Source organism: Crocodylus siamensis, chromosome 10, assembly GCF_052110815.1.
Source record: "Crocodylus siamensis isolate JL-2025a chromosome 10, ASM5211081v1, whole genome shotgun sequence".
NCBI lineage: Eukaryota > Metazoa > Chordata > Crocodylia > Crocodylidae > Crocodylus > Crocodylus siamensis.
In genome coordinates, this window is record NC_143404.1 from 55,034,240 (window position 1) to 55,044,151 (window position 9,912).

Genomic DNA, 9,912 nt, shown 5'->3' on the forward strand with positions numbered 1-9,912 from the left:
TGAATAACTGTATGTACCATATATCTGCATCTGTAGTGTACAAGGGACAAGCCAAAAACCGAGATTTGAAAGCGAACCACCAGATTTTGAAAAGTACTGGCATTTTCTTGGCCACTTATGGCCCCATTAAAAGTCTGTCAGCAGCTCAGAGCAGAACAATGACTACATACCTAGAAAAGGCAGGCAGAGAGACTAAGGGTGTGTACAGAGGTTATATTTCTTGTGCAATGAGGCCCCCTGAAAGTGCTCTACAGCCATAATGTAATAAGCATTCACAGCTGCAGAGCACTTTTAAAATGTCCAATTGCACGAAAAATTAACTCTCATCTGATGGACTATTAGATGAAGGCATTCTAGGGCAGAGTGCCTTAGTGAACCTGTGTACAAGTTCTCAGTTACTTTCAGGCAATACTGCCCATATCCCATGCTTCTTTGCACAGGGCTCTACTCTAGCTTTGGGCAGGCAGAGCTTGTCTCCTCTGCCTGCCCAGTGCCAGATCAGTCCTGCCCCTGGACTGTCAGTGACAACCTCTCGTCCCAGGCCGTGGGAATGGGGGAGCCAGCAGCCCAGCCGTGCACCCTATTGGTGGGGAGGTGTCTCTCCCCCTGGACAGGCAGAGGGAGAAAAAATTATCTGGGGGGTTGAGTACGTGTGTCTCCCTCCCCCCACAGCAGGTAAGTCTGTGAAGGAAGGGGCAGGGGGAGGGCCAGATCAAGGCCTCAGTGGTGAGAGAGGGAGTGGGGCAGGGGCTGGAGTGAATGGGATCCTGGCTGGGGCAGGTGGTGGGACAATTGGAGCCTGGCCAGTTCCTCCAAGGGGGGGGGCTCCCACCAGTGTGCGCACCCTGGTGGAGGTCAGGGGGACACGTGTGCCCTGATCTGTGCATGGGGGCGGGAGGAGCAGCTGCTTCTGCGTGCTGGGCTTTGCTCCCTGCTGCAGCTTCCCTGGAAGTGGCACAATGCCACGTGCATTCTCCCGCCAGGTGGGCAGGAGATGCATTGTAGCCTAGTGATGGGATGCACACGGCATCACACCACTTTCAAAGCAACAGCAGCAAGGCACAGAGCCAGAGCAGAGCCCAGCCTATGGCTGCAGCCTGCCTTTGCCCTGCACACAGACTGGGGGGGCACGTGCCCCCCATTGGCTGCCCTGTGGTGTACACAGTGGCAGAAGCACCCCCACCCCTCATGCTTTTAGACACACCACTGGGCTCTGATTATTCCACCACCTGGCCCAGCCAGGGCCTCATTCACCTCTGCCGCACTGCCTCTCGCCCTGTGAGGCTATCTGGCCCCCTCCAAGCCCCTTCCCCTTCACAAAGGAAGTAGACTGAAACTTGCTTGCCTTGCTCGTCAGCAACACACTGGGGCTGCAATCCTGGCTGTCTGCATATCTGAGTGCACGCCCCTCCCCACTGCTGCAGCATCCCAGAGCCTGTGGCCAGGCTGCCCTGTGGCCCTACCTGCTGCCCTGCCTGAAAGCCCTATTAGCCCCAGCCTTCTGCCATCTATGCCCCCCTGCCTGCACCCCCAGGACTAAGAAAGTAATCAGCCCAGGTGGGTACACTGTGGGGGGGTGGGTTCTCTTCCCTGTGCTTGCTCTTTTGGGACCAGGGGAGCAAGTAGGGGAGAGAGAACCCTCCCTGGCCAGGCTGCCAGCTTCCCTGATCCTGGGGGCACTGTCCACCTTCCTTTTCCCCCACCAGACTGTGGCTCTCAGTAGGGCTAGGATGAAAAGCTGTCAGTAACAACCTTGGGATGAGGCTGGCCACAGCAGCTGCAGACAGGCAAGCTGCTTGGCTATGGCTGGCTCCTTCCGCTGCTCTCAGTAGTCTCTGTGGCAGCCTCTAGAGCCTGTGGAGCATGCTAAGGGATGTGCAACAGCATCCCCTGCCTCCTGGCCTCAGCTAGTGCAGGGCGACTCTGACCTCCCCTCCCCCCAATGCTGAACAGCTCTTATGTTCTATCGCACTGTAACTTGCAGCGCTTTGTGTCAAGTGCAAAGTGACAACATGATCAGAAGTGCCTTCCTACACTTCTGTACATACCCTTGACTTGCATGGACTAGGGAATTGAACCCCAGTCTCTTCAATCACTGAAACCTTTTATCTTTCCAAAAAAAGACATTTGAAATTCAAAGCTGACCCCTGCCAATCAAAGCTTTTGAATGTCCTTGGCTGACCAAATTTTTGGGAAAAGTACACAAAAGGATATTTTGTATTGAGACCCTTCCCCTGCATTGAACGATATGTTTTTTCCCATAACATAGCTTCTTTTTCCTAGAGTAAATTTCACAATCTTTTGATTTTTCTCTCTGAGAACCCTGTACAATTTTTTGCTGCATTTGCATTCTGATTTTTCTGAAGAGTGTCTTAATGAAAAATACATAGCAGAATACTCCATACAAGTTGCCTACAATACTGAAGATCAATAACAGTTTATTTGGTGCTCTTTCAATTAAGCAGGTCACATAAATAACTCCCTGGTTCCAACATGATTTGGAAAGGCCGAGTGTGAAGTAAACATGATTGGGCTAGTGACTGGAGAGCCTCAGAAGGATTGGTTGCATGCATAGCCACCCAAATTCTTGGAGGCTAATTCAGATTTTATTTGCATCTCAAAAGTCTGCCAGACTGGATGTGGGAATCTCACCGTGATGTGCCTATAATGCAGATTGCTAGCTCTTTCCAGATAGGAGAGACATTTCATATGAACACCCATTCTTACAGTCTGGCGCTTCTGCTTCTGGTTCCAAACAGGGTATGTGGGACCCCCAAAAATGAAACATGATAGAAGCAGAGAAAGAACCCTATAGCCAAACTTTCTTATGACTCAAAATATTTTCTGTCCGTTGTTTTAAGTGAAGGTTTAGGTTGAGTATTGTTTTATCTGGAATGTTACTCTCACCCTCGTGTCAGTGTCCTTGTGTGGTTTACCAGCTGGAGGGGTTTATACTCTATGTTAATTCCTTTGTGATAGAAAATGGATGAATTATAACATTAAATAAGCTGGGCTAGATGCTCACATAATACAATGCTGCATGGCAGCATTCAAGTCCAGTAAGTTATACTGATTTACACCATAAATGGATATGACCCCTATTGCAAGTGGGAACATTGGCACATGCTGGGGATGCATCAGAATGTTGCTTTTTAGATCATGTAGAACATTTCTTTGTTCAGCTCTTGGCAAGACAAAACTCACAGGAGAAACAGAGCTGTACCATGTACTTCATAGAGATGGGCCTAAAACACAATGGAGGACAATAGATTATAATACTTTATGAACTTCAGGGAGGAAGATTTTTCAGTTAAACCTTATCTTTACAGTACAATAAGCCCAAACTCTGGATCAAAGTGCTTCTGGATAGTCAAGCATTCAGAATGCAGATAGAATTTTGTACTTATCTTTCCTAGTTTTCTTTTTTCCTTTAATTTTTCCAATACGTTGTTTCTGTAGAACAAGTTGTGGGGGGAGAAACAGATTTCACAGCTGCTGAGAAAAAAGATCAGAGGCACCAACCTTGTTTAAAAATTCCAAAATCAATTTTAAAAAAAAGGTAAAACCACAGGAACCTCCCTGCTTCACTAAGAAGTCCTCAGTTCAAAGATAGTTGTTCTGGGACAAATCCACAGGATCTGCCTGTCAATAGGTTTCATACAGAAAGAAACAATTTTTTTTGTCTCACTGCTATTTGAGAGACAGACAACTTTATAACTGAGGTACAAGGTGAAACTACAAACAGGGCTGTAGGGAGGCTGGTGGGAGAGGAGGAGGAGGAGAGAAGGGAAGTTCAAGGGCTGAGGAGAACCAGCCTTTGCAAACTGTTTCTGTTGATTTCCAGTTCACCAAAGGTTGGGTGCAAGTGATAATCACCAAGGCCTTATGACATGGTTCTGATCAGCTACAGGGCTAATCCCAATCAACATGCAGGGATGGACCCCAAATTCTTCTATTTTAATAATATGGTTTGAGCTTTACTGTTAACTTCTAAGCATCTTTAACTACTTCTGAAGTCATTGGGAGTTGCAGGCGGACTCTGCTTCACAGAAGTCACAGAGCAAATTTCTTAGGCCCCAAGGACTTAACTAAGAGTTCCACGTCAGGGATACTTACAGCATCAGTTTTACATTTACAAAAACATTACTGGTTAGCATTGGGACTAGACTGCTTAACATGCTGGCACTGGGACACAGAGTTTTTGCCTCCAAATTATAAACTTACACTTAGTTTACCAGTGCTTGAAGCTTCTTACCATCCCATGGTGGCTCAGGAACCTGTGCCATGAACCTGAGATCTACTTAAGTTCTACATTCCTCATCAATCCATTCTCTTTTGGGAACTTTAAAGCTGAATGGCAATTACAACAGATCCTGCAATGGACGTTGTCTGCACAGCTGTCTGTGGGTGGGTGGACTTCTGTTTCAAAGGAGGCATTTAAATAACCTGATGCACAAGCTGTGGTTTCACTAGGTGCAAAACCATTCTGCCGCTATACCCCAGCTTCTAGGCTTGCATCAGGCTATCTCAACACTGAAAACGACCACATGCCAAATCACACAGGTATTTTTACACCCCCATTTTTACAAAGTTGGTCTTTTCAGTTCCAAGCACAGCTATTGACCTGCTGTATGACCTTTGATAGGTCACTTTGTCTTTCTGTGTCTTAGTTTCCCCTTTCTTTGTCTTCTTTATGTAGAATACCAGATGCTGGGTGCAGATAATGTCTCCCAGGGTTTGTCTATACCACCTCTGCACTGAGAAGCAGCCCCAACTACTCATTCCCTTTCTGTCAGCACCAAATCCTGAAATCCTTAGAAAAGGCTTGAGCATGTAGCTAGAATCTTTCCAGGCTCCCTGACTTGGGCATGCTTCTTGTTTGCTAAAGACGCTGCATCTCCTCATTTCTGGGATGTAGAGTACACTGAACAGGAACAAGTAGTCCAGAAACAAGGTGCCCCACCTGCGAGTGTGCTGGCAGGGGAGTGGCTGGACATAGGCCGCGGCCACTTCCGGGAGCACCATGGCTGCTCACCGGTTGGTAATGCTGTGGGGGGATCCCCTCCGCTCCCCAGTTGCTGACTTTTCACTGGGGAGGCATGTGCCCCCCTGACTAAGGGGGCACCAGTTGGCCATGCCCTTTATTCAACAACACTTATGAACAGAGGAAAAAATACAACTAAAATAACAAGGGAAAAGGTGCATTAAACAACATGAATGTAAATTGTTTTGTCTTCTTTTTCAAAGCTTATTACTAATTGATAGTTTTAGAGCAGAGATTTCTTTTCATGCACTAAAATTAATGGGCCATATCATTGACTTGTGTGAATCAGTACAGCGTCATTGAGGTTGATGGGTATTACCTGATTTATGTCAGCAGAGGATCTCACCCATATTTCACCAAAACTGTTTTAAGTTTTTAACTGTCAATTTAATTGCATTCTTAATTCTGCAAACATACATGCAGACTTTTTACAGCTAGGCATATACAGCTACTGATGCCATAGGGCTACTTCCATGAGGAAGGTTGTATTCATACATAAAGTTTTCAGCTAGGTTTATACAGCTTTGTACAGCTAGTTTTATACAGCTACTGATACCATGGGGAACTTCCATGAGGAAATTTAAGTTCATACATAAGGTCTGGCAGGATCAGGTCCTTAAAATGAACAGTATATAGATAGATATAGATATAGATATAGCTTATCTACAGCTATATTATTCTAATACATACACACAAATATTTTACAGTGTCGGTAGTAACACAGAAAATCTGTTCCAACACTTAAATTGTTACAATTTATACTATCATGAAAAGTGGCTTCAGTATGTATATTTAAGTTGCTTAATATTTCTTCTGTTAAAGAATCTTGCAACTCTAACAATGCAATTGTTTAAAGCAAACCTTTCAAATTCACCAGAGGCTCAGACCACTACCAAAGTAGCAAATGCCCTGGAATCACCAAAGACACAAACAGAAGTGACAATTTTTGCCTCGTCTGGTTCCTGAAAGTGTTCTACAGACACCACCAAACACAAGTGCACAGCTGCGAAGCACTTTAAAAGGGCCTGATCCTGCAAAAATCTGAACCCTCATTACATGGGGGTTCAAATGAAGGCACTACAAAGCAGAGTGCCTTCAGTAACTTCTGTCTGCACTTGCCAGGAGCAGGGATCAGCTGACACATCCCAGCACTGCTCTCGGTGCTGTTTTCAGAATGGGACGCAGGGAAGGGAGTGGAGGGAGCTTGTTCTGGGAGTTGCCCAGCCAGTGCTAGAGAGTGGGGCAGGTGGATTGAAGAGTCCTCTGAAATGGGGGGTCTCCAATCCACCATCCCCACCCCTCAGCACAGCTGGGGAAACTCCAGAACAGATGTCCCTTGCCTGCCTTCTCCCCCTCTTATCCTGAGTCATCACCAAGGGCTAGGAGAGAGGGGGCAGAACTGGAGGAAGAGACTGCAGACACACAGCCTTATCATCCTCATGTGACCTAATGTCTGTTGGGTCAGATGGATTGTGCTAACTCTGGTACTTTCTGTGAAACTCCATGAGTTAGACATGGGAGCTGCACTTCTGTCTGTGCCTCAAAAGCTGCTTGAATAGTAGGAGCAGTGACAACTACTAGGAGCAGTGACAAGGAAGATGAGGAAAAAGAACTGGTCTGGACTTCACCCAAGATCTCCTTAGGCCAGCATATAGGGTAGTAACAGTGGTCCATTTCTTCTCCTCTTCTAGGATACCAGTCTTGTGCCTTTGCATTCCATGTCTTCTATCTCAAATGACAGAAATCTGAATGCTCAAACCATGCAGATGGTGAAGGAATGAGTAGGCTGTTCCTGCCACATGCCATCCTGTTTAGTTTTAATTTTTTGTTTAAAAAAAGGGAAAGGAAAGAAAGTTGTACAAAGTAGCATAATTTAGGTTGCAAAAGTACTAAAAAATAAATGCCAAATTTACAGCCACCCTCACAGCTTTAATTAATCCCTCTTGCAGATGCTATATTGTTTGATCACCTATCACAGACTGTTTTCCGAGGCCCCCATCCCCGCCCCCGCATCATCCAGTGAATAGAATGGGTGTAAAGGGGGGCACAGTTAAAGTTCCAGGGACTTGTCTTTGAAACCTAAATAATATTCTTCTAACATATTTTTGTATGCGATATATCTATAGATATTACCAGGTATTCTGATTTTTTTCCCTCTTTGAGGCAAATTGAGTTTGACATTTATACAAGAAGCAATAAACCTGATGCAGTCAAAGTATATTCCTAAAACAAGTTCAGTAATGTCTCTTCCAAAGTACGTTTGAGTTAGTGGAATAAATGCCTTTTCATGTTTGCAGTCAAAGTACCAGACAAATCTGCCAAATGGTCTTGGAAAATTGCCTTCAGAATTGACTTTCCCCTGGGAAGATTTGCTTCTATGGAAAGCAGAGATACTGGGAGCATTTGAAAGACAGAGAAAGCAAGTGGCTTCAAGGCTAACTTTAAGCAGGTGGCTTTCATTTCTCTTTGTCCAACTAGTAGTCTAATTTCTTACCTCCAAAACTTTCTGGTTAATAACAGCAAATTTCAGGTTTACTGAGAACAGCTCTCCAATAATCCAGCTTGATTTATCAAATCAGCTGATGGTAGGCTTTGGTTCTCAGCAAGGTGGACTCTCTTTTGGGCTTTCAGCCCCACCTGGGGGACAAAGAGTTCTGGAGACTTTTCTATCAGGAGCCAAGTCAGTTTTAAGATTACCAGCCTGAGAACTGGGAATGATTTGGAGTCTGATAAATCTGCTTACACTTGATGCAGGAAGGGAGTAATGTGGATTTTGTTGCAAAACGCCAGACAATTGGCACTAGTTAACTAGGGACAACAATCTGAGATTCACATTAATCCCACCTTTTTCAATCAATAAATGCCCACTGATGAAAGTAAAGAAGTAGTCCAAATATTGGCAACACTAAGAACTTCTAAGGCCACTATCATGCCCATCACTGACATACAGTCCCTAATATTCCCCGCTGCTAATGGTCACCTGCCGTACAGCTCCTTTCTGTCTCTCAGGCAGTGTAAAGGGACCATAACCAACCTCGAGACTCTGGTGTCTAAAACGTCACACTCCATATTTGGGATGGCACCCATGAAACACATATTAGCAACCACGGCACTTTCTTAGGTTGCAGGACAGAGAGGCTTATCTAACTGTCTCAACATTTTCCCACTTTTAAGAGTTTCAACTTTTCAAGGCTTCCCCTTGTGTGAACCTCCACCTTGTAACGAAATCCTAGAACTTCATGGAGTAAACCAGAACTATTTTTATTTCAGGTTGAGTAAACCTTTAACATTTAACAGTCAGGTGTTTATTTCATTCCCTAAGCTGCCTCCGGCTCTAGTAATGCTTAGCACGATCCTTTTCTCAGGAAGGAAAAAAAAAAGCCTGGAGTTAAATGCTCTCAAAATGGAGTGCTGTGAGGAAACCCAGGCTGGTATACATGACTATTGATCCCCCTGCCCCCACCAGCTGCCTCACTGTGGCCTTCCTGGGTAAGATCCCAACAGGAAATAGTTTAGAGGGAGAGAATTTTCAATGAAAATATTATTTCTTGATCTGCCCACTCTTACACCCTCGCAGGTTGTATGGCTAAATGACATTTAGGAATGCATGTCCTTCAGGCCACTCACTCAACTGTCTTCTCTCTGGTTGCTTTTCCATCAGAAGTGCAATAGAGCTAGCTCCAGGTCCTCCCGCTTCCCAAATGTCACAGGAGACACTTGACCTTTCAAGTGTGTCTTGGCTTTTTGAAGTCATTTATAACCCTAGCTTGAAACTGTAGCATGTGTAAGTGGAGGAGGCTGACCCCTCACCATGAACTTTGTTCCAGCCTTCCTGGGAGGTGCATGTAGGGTGGGGTCTGCTAATGCTCCAGAACACTTGAATTAAAAAAACAACCCTAAAACCTACAAAACTTGGCTGATACTGCACGCAGCTTCACTATTCAAACCAGATGCTTGCATGCCTTCCTGCCCACGCTACCCTAGCCCACACTTTCTCCATTCCTATCCTAACAGGATGTCTCAGCTTTTTTGTACCTTGAGCCATGTTCAACAAAAGCAAGAACAGCAGAAGGAGGTGCATTCTTTGTAGTGATGTGCAGGAGGCTTCATTCAGCAGCAGACATGTTTGCAACTTCTTCTGAAGGCTGCCGTATCGTTGCCTTTTTCTTCAAAGAGCTGAACTGGTAAAGACAACGCCGCTTGACAAATTGTGTCTGGGTTAAGGAAAAGAAAGGAGATTGAGAGTTATTTCTGTCGGGGACTGGGGCTGGGGAAAAAAAAAATAGTAATAGCTGAAGACATATCATCACCTCCACTTTTCTTCCTCCTTTAGAATATCTGAGGCCTACAATCTTATTCTAGCTTCCCATTAACCAGCATTTCTCTGGTTAGGGAAATTGCAAAGCTTTCTGTTGTGGAGCTGCACTCCATGCACCAGGTTTGCCAACAGGACCCCGAAGGACCTGAGAATTCAGGCTATCATTTTTATAGGCTTCTAGTAAAGGAAAAAACAACCTCATGGGATCCATCGGGGTAGAGCTAAGTGGAACCTGTGTCCCATGTCTGTGCAGTGGCTGCTTTTCTTTCTGTGCCCGGTTCCTTCACACCCGAAACACATTAGCCAGTGTAATTAGACATCTTGGTGAAACAGAAACAGAAAAGACACATGCTAACAATTTTCCTATTGTAAACTTATCAGATATTTTTTTTTTGCCATGAAATGTGATTACTCATTGGCAAGAATCTGAAACCTGATGGCTTTTTATAGAGAGCAAAAAAAAAAAAATCCTTTAGTACACAAGTTCATCAGAAATGTGATCACTGACACACACCCCTGTTTTAGTTCCACAGCTGTGTACATACAGGCT

General features: G+C 45.0%; 1 long non-coding RNA gene across 1 annotated transcript; it reads right to left on the minus strand.

Annotated features, from left to right (window-relative positions):
• Positions 1–513: 513 nt before the first annotated feature.
• Positions 514–9,674, minus strand: LOC149856600 (uncharacterized). Its single transcript, XR_016438358.1, has 3 exons — positions 9,355–9,674; positions 9,080–9,258; positions 514–6,851 (listed from the first exon to the last, which is right to left on the minus strand). It is a non-coding gene; the product is annotated as an uncharacterized LOC149856600 (long non-coding RNA).
• Between the last annotated feature and the right edge of the window lie 238 nt (positions 9,675–9,912).